Source organism: Lissotriton vulgaris, chromosome 4_1 (genome assembly GCF_964263255.1).
Source record: "Lissotriton vulgaris chromosome 4_1, aLisVul1.2, whole genome shotgun sequence".
In the NCBI taxonomy this organism is placed as follows: Eukaryota; Metazoa; Chordata; class Amphibia; order Caudata; family Salamandridae; genus Lissotriton; species Lissotriton vulgaris.
Window position 1 is genome coordinate 2,091,364,239 of NC_141691.1, and position 12,608 is coordinate 2,091,376,846.

General features: G+C 42.2%; 1 pseudogene; it reads right to left on the bottom strand.

The window, feature by feature from the left end:
* Positions 1-11,449: 11,449 nt before the first annotated feature.
* Positions 11,450-12,341, bottom strand: LOC147725102 (vomeronasal type-2 receptor 116-like; annotated as a pseudogene).
* Positions 12,342-12,608: the final 267 nt, after the last annotated feature.

A 12,608-nucleotide genomic window follows, 5' to 3' on the forward strand; every position in this document is an offset into this window, starting at 1 on the left:
TACCTTGTTGGTTTTGATGTATTTGCTTTGAGATTTTTGTTTTTCTGCTCTTGCTCAACTGGTGTTGCCTGTAACTTTCTTCTGCTTCTCCCCTAGTTTTTACAGAGGGTCTTGGTGGAAATCTATTCTCTATTCTGGTGTTTCTTGGGCCCCAGCAGTTCCTTACAGGTTTATGTTGCTGTTTCTTTGATCTTCTCCAACTGACTTTCTACTACGTCTCTGTCATCCTCTAGTTCTTGCAGGACTTAAAACATGCTACTGAGGGTGATTGAGTATTCATTCCATTTCTGTGCATCCTTGAGTAGGTCAAACCGCTAGCATTGGTTTGTCCGTTCCATCCATGCTTTCTTCAGCTTTAGCTTTAGTCTGGCCACGACAAGGTGAAAGACTGACACCACGCCCACTCATTTCATCCGTCTAATTACCTGCAGGGACCTCTGGAACTTCTTGACAATGCAGAAATTGTTGACCTGAGTCTCCGTTGAATGATCTGGTGACACCTACATTGTCTAGTCAGTCAGTGAGTCAGTAATCACTTTATTTCGATTAGCATCAAAATCATGAAAGTACAATAAAAACATCAATACATTTCAGTCCATAACATAAAATTCAATATAAATACAGTGTCAAACATAAGCAAAATTCACTCCTGTTAAAAATCTGGATAAATACCAGCAAACAGTAAAATTGTCTAAATATTGCATTCATAAAGTAGCTGGTTCTTGCTTGATTAAAATTCAGGGGCACAAGTAATGGGAGAACATATTTATGTTGCATATTGGCCCATTTAAGGCAAATTAAGACAATATGGAAAGTGTCAAGTACAGTGAGCACATTCCATCTGCAAATGGGAGGGTCTGATGGCTTATGCCAACCCATTGGTAATTGGGGGACATGTTCAAATGAAAGCATGTTAAAAATATATGAATAACCAGCATATCCAATGTTAAATAAAATTAAATTTAATCTATGGATTTCGCCATGACATAATGTGTATAGCAATGTTTATGCTGTGATTCTAGAGTTCTAGCTTCTTGGTTATAAACCTTGAATGCTTTCTTAACCCATACAATATCTGATTTAGAGATTAGCTCTGGTGAATTAAAAAGATGATTTTTTGCCCAAATTTGTCAGGTTGTTTTTACATAACTCAACCATGGTATGTGCAAGCTATAGTCCATATTCAGACTCTCTCTCATTCAAAGTCGTTTTTGGGCCATCTGGAACACCATAAAAGTATAGGACGCAAATGTATGTAGTCAGGAATAAAGCCTACCCCTATCTCATTGTGTAATATTTCTGCAGGGACATTCTGAGGAATTTGTAAAAGTTTTCTTCTGTTTGTATAGAAATGGTAGATTTATAACCCCAAATCTCCACTCCAAAAACTACGATTGGAACATACTTAGCATTATAGAGGTGTAACGCATATTTTATATGGCAGTGGCCTAAACGCCTGGAAAAGACATCAATGCTAAAGGCGAACCAATTAAAGGATTGAATATGTGATTTCCATAAAGGGTCCCAGGACAATTTATCATCCAGCATGATGCCGAAATAGTTAAACATGTCCTGCTTACCTATATTATGATCCTTTATCGCATACGTTTTAGTCTTGGTATTTCTGGGTCCCATTGTCATGGTATATGAATTAAACAAATTGATTTTTAGGCCCAGATTTTCCATAAAATCATACAATTGGCGTAGTAAAAATTGCAAGGGAGGCAGGGGAGAAAAGAGACATGGGTCAATTTTGGAGGCTTGTTAACAACCTTTGTTTTCAGGATAGTAATACCCCAGAGATTGGAACACACATTTTACCAGAAGAGTGGTGTCTCACTTTCAGGGTTTGTACAATCACGACCAGGAGTTAGTGCCGGAAAGGGGGTGGGAAGATCCACTGGGGTCAATTATTGAGTTCTCCCGAGCGGATATCACACAGGGGATAGAGGGTCTGTACAAACAAAGCTCCAGGCCCGGATGGTACACCCCCAGATTTATACCTGAGTAATGTAGACCTCTGGGCCCCCATTCTCACTAGAGTGCTAAATGCGGCAGTACAGACTGGCCTACCATGTTCCTGGTCAACAGCAGTTATTATCCCCATTTTCAAGAAAGGTAACAGGGATAATCCGCAATGTTTTAGACCAATCTCCCTGATAGATTTATCTGCCAAAATCCTGGGTCGGGTAATCCTGCAGCGGTTGATGGAATGGACAGAGGATAATCATATAATCACGGATATCCAATATGGCTTTAGAACCGGGAGTCCACTAGTGACCAATGTCTTAATCTTTACATGCTGGTTGCAAAGTACACTAAAGCCAGAAATGAAGCCATGTATTTGGGGTTCATGGACCTTGCAGCCGCTTTTGATAATGTTAACAGAAATAAGTTATGGTGCCTTATGAGGGACATGGGTATTGATTTGGGCTTGATCAAAATTCTCAGGGAGCTTCACCAGGACACAACAGCTAAAGAATGCTATAACCTAGAGGGGGAGAACACCAACTCCTTCCCTTGTACGAGCGGTGTGAGGCAGGTGTGCATTCTTGCCCTCTTTATGTTCTCGTTATATATTAACAACTTAGAACAGTCTCTGTTAGATTTAAATATTGACTGCCCGAGAATAGGAACGCCCCAAATACCGGTGCTCTTATATGCGGATGACGAGGTGTTGCTTGCCGCACCCCGAGGAGCCTGCAAAGCCTGCTTGATGGATTTGTGAAATTCATGGACACCTTGGGGCTGGCAGTGAATTTGAACAAGTCCTTTGTGATGTTGGCAGGTCCCAAACCCTGCAAGAGGTTTGTATACAAAATTGGGAACCACCAACTGGAAACAACTCCCTCTTTCACCTACCTGGGGTTGCTTTTTGATGGTGCACTCAAATTTAGATCCCTAGTGGAGGAACGATGTACAAAATTAATCTCCACAAATGGGGCTTTACTAAATTTTGGCCGAAGGTTGGGCCGGTGGTCCCCAGAACAGGTTATGAACCTGTATGGCTCGATTTGCTGGTCTAAAGCCACGTATGGCTCAGAAGTCTGGGGTTATGTCAATCTAGAGCAATTGCAGCTGATGGAAAATACATTTATGCGAAGGATTCTAAGGGTCCCCCAGAGTTTCCCAGCTGTAATTGCACACTAGGAATTAGGGAGACCCTTTCTAGAGGACGAACTCAAGTCAAGACTGATCATGGCCTGGCTAAAAATCTGGGTCAACCCGGAGGCAGACTTAAATAGACAAATTCTGAGAGACTGCCTGTCCAGGGACAAAGGATTACAAATACCTTGGCTCAATTATGTTAAGGTAACTCTGGAGGGCATTGACCAGAGGGATCTTTTCTCTAACTCTAGTCCTATTGTCACTTCTAATAAAAGGAAAATTAAAAGGTTGTTGATTGATCAATTCTCCACACTTAGAACAAATCGGGAGATGTTAAAACACACTGTACTTGCATATAGCTCCATCAAGAATTTAGAGGGTATGGAGCCATACCTCTATCTGATGTAAAATGCCCAGGATAGGTTTTTAATGACCCGTTTTAGGCTCAATCTTTAACCTCATATACTGGCAGATCCACCAGGTTTTACACTGACGATTGAGCAGAAGGGTGCCTGCGGCTGCGACAATTTGTCTCCGCAGGACACCCTTCATTTTGTACTTTTGTAAGTAACCTAGACGTAGATTCCTGGTAGAGATTCTAAAAAAAGAGAAGTTCCGTTACGCTAAAACGGCCTTACTGTTTTTACAAAGAGCACATGATCCACGGTCACTATGTTGTATCATGAATTTTATTAAGACTGCTGTAAAGTTAAGAAATTCAAGAGGGGAGGGCTCTTGAAGGGACCCTTGTAGAGTATACTGTTTACTTGATTTTATATTCAAACCTGCGATAGTCTTATTTAGCATAATGTAATTCTTTTTTAAAAATTGTATATATGTGTACTTCTATGATGTTTTTAACTATCGAATAAAGAATTACTGACTGACTGACTAAAGGTATAGGTTTGAATTCTGTTCTTTAGGGCCTGTACCAGGCCTGAACCTGTATTGATTTTCTGGCAAGATAGTCGTATTATTAGCCCAATCTGTTAAACGCTTCAGCAAAACCCTACCCAACACTTTTACTTCTGCATCTATCAGAGAGATTGGTTGGTAGCATGCTGGATCTGCTCCATTCCCTTTTTTGAAGATGGGTACTATGACTGATTGCTTCCATGAAGAGGGAATGTGGCTTCGCGCTGACGCATTCAGATGTTGGGTAATTAATGGGGCCCACAGATCTTTACATGATTTAAAAAGGTTACCTGGAACCCCATCCGGGCCTGGAGCTTTCCCAGTTGACAGTTCTGTTATGCTTTGCCTCACCACCTCCAATTCAAAATAGACATTGATTACTCTGCCGGACATGCAATATGATTACAATCACTGTCACCTGCATATATACAACTAAAATGGCCTTCCCACCTTTGCACAGGTATAATTACACTCAAATCCGGTGCTGTTCCCTCATTATATAGTGGCTGGTTAATGACTTTCCAGAAGGCTGCATTATTCATTTTATTACAAGCCTCCTTAAGCTTATCCCAAGCATCTCTGTTCAGGGCGCTTAGCCTATTCCTGCAAGCTAAGGCATATGCACTCCTAGCTGCTTTAATAGCGCATATATGCCTTGGTTTGGAGTGCTATCTTTGGATTTTTATAGGCCCATGAACAATTCTTATCAAATCATTTAGGACCTGGACTAAATGTCTTGCTGTTATGTATAGTCAGGGCTCGCCGGACCTCAGTACAAATAATTGAAAATAAGTCTAGAATGGTGTGATCGTGCGTTTCAATATTTAAGCAAGCCTTAAATTCACGACTACAATTCTGGACCAAATTCCTCAGAAAGTCCTCCGCAATGACCTTTCACCAACTAATACACCTCCCTTGAGTTTTAAGTGTAAGCGGGTGTTTATAGATGATGGCAGTATTACCCACAGAGTAACACCAGCCAAATTCTGCTGTAATTGAGTTGTGATCACTAAAGATACTCCATACTTTTTTAATTTCCATCAAAAACTGAGTCAAGCATGCAGATACAAAAATATAATCAATAGTTCAACTTCTTCCCTTGAAAGTTGTGCTGGCCGTGGGTGAGTCGTCTCTTCTTTAGATTAAAGGTTCATAAGGTTAACTCTGGGACCATAAGGTTAAGATTATCACCCTGACTTGAGTTGCTGAAATCAATCCACTTAAAGCCCTCCATATGTTCCTGATCCCTCCTTTTCTCAACACATGTCTCACAAGGATGTAAGTTGAAATCCCCAACCAGTAGGACTATTGTTAAGAAGGACCACTCTAGCAATGTTTTTTTGCAGAATCTTCTAAGCTCTATGTTCATTGATTATCAGCACCTTTATATAATGGGCAAAAGATAGTAGCACTCCCAAAATAATTCCAGAATCAAATGTTATAAGTTCTGTGGTGCAATCTAGTCTTAAACTTATGAATGTTGCCAGGCTCCCTTTTGCTGTACCATACGGGGAGGCCTCGGCTTTAGCTTGAAAGGCAATAAACCCATCCATAAATAAAATCCCCTCTATGTCCCAGGTTTATTGAAAGCACACTATCCCATATGCTTTGCATAGGTCCACCCACCCTTTATCAGCTAATGGTGTGCTTAACCCTGCAATATTCCAACTAAGTGCGGACAAATTGCTTTTTGTATTATTCCAGAGTACTCCATCTCCAGTGGACCTCTGTTATATCATTAGCACACAAATTAATTTCCTCTCTGGGATCAAGCTGACAGTGACCATTCTCTTCTCTAGAAAGTCAATCTACATCTGCTAGGGCATTACAATAATTATATGTAGGCATACCAGAAAAGCTGGGCATGCTCACCATGCCTTAAAGTGAAACACATTCACAAATAATACAGTTCTAAAAGTTTCTTGCGTGTATATTCCATATTTATTGCTTCCATTTTATTCTATGATCCATTATGATGCTAATATGTTCAGACTCTGAATTTCATCCACTTTTTAAACGTGCCCATCCTGGCTTTCACTCAAAACATTTGGGGATTCACCATTTCTCACACCGCAGCATGAGGTCTTTGAACCCAATATAGTTCAGGCATCAACTGCCCTTCTTCAGGGGTAACTGTGGGCAGCTGAGCACTTGCAGGAAAATACCTCATGTAGCTTGTTGAATCCCTATATCTTTAAAAGGAGGTTAGCCTCATGGCCCTAGGAGTCCACATTTTTGTCCTGGGTAGACGAGGGACAGGCCTCTATGCAATTCTCAGGTCTCGGACAGCTGGCTCAGTACTCTTCAGATATTCCACAGTTCCAGGAGTGTTCTGAAATGGGTGACAATTTTTAAAAGCTATTTTTCCAATATATTCAGTATAAATCTGATTTTACTACTAAAATGCTATTGTAGTAATATTTTCACATTTTGAAAAACTAAATTTGCAGTTGTTGCAATGGTGGAGATAACATGTATTAAATGTAATACTGTATCCTAGTGTTTTGCTATGGAACAGCCAATCTTGTTACAGTAGAAATGGCTTTTAGGGCCTCATCAAGGCAAGGGTATGGTTAACTTTAAATCTTTACATGTTCTCCTCCTGCAATTGCCATAGACTCGTGCTCATGGGCTATTTGGCCTACTTAAGGGTGACATAAATGGTTAAATGGAAGGGTTAGTCCTCTGAAAATGGGTTTTTGACTGGTCGAATTTGTACTTAAAATCTAACTAGTCAGGCTACTGGTGGCAAGGCAAAACTAATGTTTAGATTGTCACTATAGCAGATTGCACAGTGGGTGCTACAGTCTACATGAGACATTAAACGTACAGGTCTTAGTTACATCTTGGCACTATATAATAGAGCCTTATAGATAAGGTACATATGCAAATTAGGAGTATACCAATTTCATCATGTTGAAAGGAGGAGCAAAAACACTTCACCACTGGTTAATAGAGGTAAAATCCATAGTTATATAGACTGGAAAAATTGGGTTAGGCCAAAGCAAAAGAAACTCGGCAGTGACCCTACAGAAAGGGAACATTTCTAACACCATGCCTAATTGTAAATGATCCAGAATGAAAACTTAACCTCATAGCTGCTAGTAAACATCCCTCCCCAGTGCTGCGCTGTCCAATGGAACTAGTGCTGAATGGACGTCCAATAGTCGTGCGCAGCACTGGGGAGGTAGTGCTGCCGTCGGCCAACGCACCGAGGCAGCACTTAAGGGGTTAAGAATCCTGTATTTGTTACGAATTTGGTTGCCTTCTAGCTTGGTCTGAATTCTCCATGTAGCTAAAAGCACATAGATGTTTTGGTTTCAGAGCGGTAGTATATGGTGCTCTACATATATCAAACATGCTTTACTAGAACTGTTGCGCTCATCTTTCAGGTTGTCATTAACTTCTCTGGTCTTTCTACAAGAGCTGATGGATGTTAAAACATTTATGTAAAGAAAATAGTAACCGAGCAACACTCACCTTCCTCAGTCTGCTCATACAGAGAGACTGCAGAGCAAGGTTCTAATTTTCATATTAAAGACACTTTGAAAATGTTCAGTAAATGTGAAAAATTACATCAACTGTAACATATTTAATGATAAAATGTCTCAATTTCCGTTTTATGATTGTGAGATGATTGTTTTGCCCCCACATGCATCCGACTACAAGTGGTAGGTCACCACATTTTGTTTCTGGATATTTCTCTACCCCATCTACAAGCATTGAGAACTAGCTCCTCGAAAAGGCTAACACCTCTTTATAATGTGCTTCATAATGAAAGGCATGGCAGGGGTGTGTGAAATTTCCTTTAATTGTATGTGTGCAATTCTACACAATGTTGGGAAAATTCCACAAAATTAAGTATAATTACACAAGCAGTTTCTAATACTGATCACTTAACTAAATTCTCTCCTAGAACAGAGTAGGTGCACATCTGAGCTCATGAGAGTGCTTTTAGAAATCCTTCACAAGTAACAAAATGTAAACAGGATATGGACAAGGAGTTTGCTTGAGCAGGAAGGATTGAGAGTTAATATAAGTATTTTGAATTTCTCAAGGGCACAAATTTGAACCTGATTAGCACTTTTAGCCTAATTTTGTCTCTGTCCCCATTTTGGGAAATTGGCCATCCCTGCACCTTTAGCACCACAACCAATGGTCCAGGAGTGGGTGGAGACATCTTGGGGGCTCAGGTTGGGTCCAGGTGTGGGTTCAAGATTGGTGGGCGCCTTTTATGACCCTGTAGCTCTGAACAGGAGGCCAACAAACTAACCTTTGGAGTCACTTCTGGAAGTCATGGGTGCTGGTGAAGATGCAGAGCTGACTTCTGCAGGAGCAAGCTAGGCACTAGGTACACAAGAAGTCCTTTCAAATACAGCAGCGTCTGGCAGATGGCACAGCTACATGACGTTCGTTACATCTAAAGACTGCAGGCAGAAATAATTGTGCTCTAATCTGAGCTGCTGCTTTGCGTGCATGCACACACTGCCGTTCAAGCTCTGGGATTTACTGCTCGAGCAATGGCAGACTACACTTACCTGAAAGCAGGCAAAGGCAGTGCACCAATTATTATTGTGGTTACTCGTGAGTAGTGACAGGCAAGTGCTGAGCGGCAAGGAATGCTGACAGGAGAAATGTGGGACTTCTGGAGTACAACTGGTAAGATTAGAGAAGTAGTGTACAAGATTAGGGCGGTCACAGTAGCAGGCAGGCCTATGAGACTCCTTTAGAAGATCCAGTATTGAACTGAAGAGTGGGTCAGAAGGTTCTATTTTTATACCCTCGTGCCTTTCTTCTGGAAGGTGGGAGAAGCTTCAGGAAAAGATCTTTGAAGTGCTTGGAATTTCCTCACTCTCCTGCCCTGGCCAGAAAGATGGTTGCAGTGACAACAAAGGGTCATTTAGGCCCTTTGCGTGAAGGCAGAGCACAGGATTTTTGGGTGTCAGTGGAGCTGTACTTAGCTCCGACTCCATCCTGTCTGCAGATGGCCGATTGAGGCACACTGAATCCCTCTATTAAACCCTCCATTATGTGATTGCCTGAGAGGAATTCACAACGTCCAAATGTCAGCTACACCCAATCTTGTGACCCAAGACAGGCTGCAGGCACAAAGTACAGAAAAATGCCAATTTTCCAAATTAAAATGAAGAACTTGAATTTACCATTAAAGAGAGTTTATCATTACAGTTTCATAGTTGCCAAACATGATATATAAGCCTGCTTTCAATATGTAAAACAGCATATTAATGCAGGAGATCCGCAATGTTATCCTATGGACGGGGTAGGTCTCCCAGTAGTGAAAAATGAATTTAGGAGTATTTCTCTACCAGGACATGTAAAAGTACATATCTAAACATTTAATTACACAGCCCCTGCCGAATAGGCTACATATGGCCTACCTTAGGGGAGACCTATATGTAAAAAAAGTAATGGTGAATAGCAGGCTTTTTACAAAAAACTCCATCGAGAAGAGTTTACCAGCGCCACCCAGGGGCGTAACAAAGGACACTGCAGCCCCCTGGGTTACCCATACTGGAGGGTGGCCCCCTTGGCCAACGCTGATGTTGAGTGTGAGGGGCCCCCCAGCACATCTTGCATCACGTTTTGTCACGCCACTGGTGCCGCCATCAACCCTGTGCTAAATTCTGTAGCTGTGCACCATATGCGTGCACAGGTGAGTCATTCTCAAGTCAACCACTACATGACGTTCGTCACAGCTAAAGGCTGCAGGCAGAAATAGTTGTACCCTAATTTGAGCTGCTGCTTTGCGTGCATGCACACACTGCTGTTCAAGCTCTGGGATCAACTGCTCGAGGAATGGCAGACTCCACTTACCTGAAAAGTAGGCAAAGGCGGTGCACGTATTATTATTGTGGTTACTCATGAGTAGTGACAGGCAAGTGCTGAGTGGCAAGGAACACTGACAGGAGAAATGTGGGACTTCTGGAGTACAACAGGTAAGATTAGAGAAGTAGTGTACAAGATTAGGGCGGACCTAGCGCTTTTCTCTTCTTAGTGTTCCCTTCATGCTCGTCATGTCGGACTTCTTCCTCTCTCATTTGGCCCATCTGTCTGAACTCCGCGTACCAAGTCCAACTAGGACAACTGGGTTGTTGAACTGCGTGCCACAAGGTATTTGAGTCTGACTAAGACTGCGAGCGGATAGTAAAGAAACCTGGTCTTCTCTACTACACTGCAGCTGGAGAGGTATCCACTGTATAACTTACTCCTGCCTCCCTTCTACGGACTGCCCCTTGTTATCCACACTGGGAGAACAGGACAGTCAGCAAGTGCATCCCAGCAGAGACCGGCCTTTGATTCTAGTCCAACACTGACTGATGCTACTTCAATCCATCGGCGCGTCTATGGGCTACTCGTCATGACTTGAGGCACTACATGTCAAATGAAGGCATTAGGCGGGGCAAGGTGCCACAGACACATTATTATTATTTTTTTCTAAGAGACTCCGTGTGGAGAACTCCACGGAATTATGCGGAGTTCTTATCAAACTCTGCAGAATTCCTTGAAGTAGAACTCCGCAAACTGCCCACCCTTAAATAAAAGGTGAGTTCAAGGCTTGGCGGAGGTATTTCAATGCCAGGTCGACATAGCATTGTAACACTGCATCCAGGCTGCAATGGAAGGCCTGGGACATGTTTAAAGGGCTACTTAAGTGGGTGGCACAATAAGTGATGCATGCCCAATGGTAGCATTTAATTGATAGATTCTGGGTCTATGATATTCACTCTACAAGGGACTTATAAGTAAATGAATATGCCAATTAAGAAAATGCCAACCAAGCCATGTTTAGGGCAGTAAGCACAAGCACTTTAGCACTGGCTAGCAATGGTAAAGGGCACCGAGTTCTAAGGCCATTAAAAATGAAATTCAGCAAACATTGAAGGTAAGTAAACACAACATTTGGGGGAAGATCCCCATATGGCTGACATGTCTAACAATGGATATGCCTGTTTCACACCTGCGAGGAACTACCTCCTTTTCTGCTATTTACCTATAAATAATTCTCCTGATATTTCAATGAGCAATACAAATATGTGGTTGCATGTACAGACTCATTTCCTCAAAAGCAACTCTTGGAAATATTCTGTCAGCCACCCCAAGCTGCTCGAAAACAATGCATGTTTATTTATTAAACCTGGACGTGGCATTAAAAATCCTGGCTTTTCAGAGTGAGAGACCAAAATAATATTGAACAAATAAAACCAATGGCGCTATGCAAGTACAGGATGGATTCAAAATCATCCACAGTGGCTGTGCTTAAAAACTATATTTTAATACTGGAGGTATTAATGCTTTACTGCAGGCAGTCAAATGGTTGTTCAAAAAGATGATACATTTCTTTCAAACCTCTAGAAACACAACATTTTAATATTAAATTGGTTAAATTTTGAAATCCAATATGAACCTATAAATGACTACGTAGAGCTAAATGTTCTCTGGTGTTGATATCCGGCCTGAACAGACTGATGTAATATTTGGGAATGAACAAACAGTCCAGCGCTGGAAGCTAAGATGGCGAAGATCTCCACGGCCACCATGTACCTGCCTTTAGTGCTGATATAGACTGGGAAGAAAGAGACCCAGACGCTGCAGAACACCAGCATGCTGAATGGGATGTGCTTGGCCTCGTTGAATTTATCCGGGAGGTTCCTGGGTCCTGGCTAAGAAAGCCACCATGAAGCTGACAATGGCCAACAGACCCATGTAACCAATCACACAGTAGAAAGCAGTGACAGAGCCCTGGTCACACTGCAGGATTATCTTCCCAGTCTCAGACTGTGTGTCAGTGCCAGGGAGAGGTGAGTAACCAAGAGAGACAGATTGTCACTTCTCCCAGTGTGCACAAGAGGACAGTAGAGCCGGACATTCGGGATCCCATCCATCTACTTAATCTGCTCCCAGGCCTGGTGGCATTAAAGGCAATGACAACAGTGATGGTTTTTGCTAAAACAAGACACAGCAACAGTAAAAATAATCCCAAATGCAGCTTGTTGGATCAGACAACTCCATGCCACAGGGCGCCCAATAAATAAGAGGGAGCAGAGAAAGGCCAACATTAGGGTGGAGAGGAGTGTATAGCTTAGATCACGGTTATTGGCCTTCACTATTGGTGTGTCTCGGTGTCTGAGAAACATTCCCAGCACTGCAACAGTGACAGCAGAGAAGATCATGGCCACAGTGGACAAAATTACAGCAGGTGCATCACTTTATGAGAGGAAAACAATGACCTTTGGGAGGCATCCATTCTTCTCGACATTCGGCCACTGGTGCTCAGGGCACTGCTCACAGTTTTCCATGTCTATAATAAAAATGCAATAAAAAACAAAAAAAAAAAAACAGGTGATGGACAGAATGCAGAACAATGTCATACATTCACCCCAGCACAGAGATCTGGGCCTAAATCCATCGTTTTTTTGCTCACAATGCCATTCCTGTTTGAACCCAGCCATGTGCAAATCAGTCTTGACCCTGTGCCCCATGGGAACAGTCCAGCCCGAACTGCTAAGCCAGGTCGTCCCTGGCTTGGAAACAAGCATCCAAGGACCGGTTTCGGGCTTTCAGCC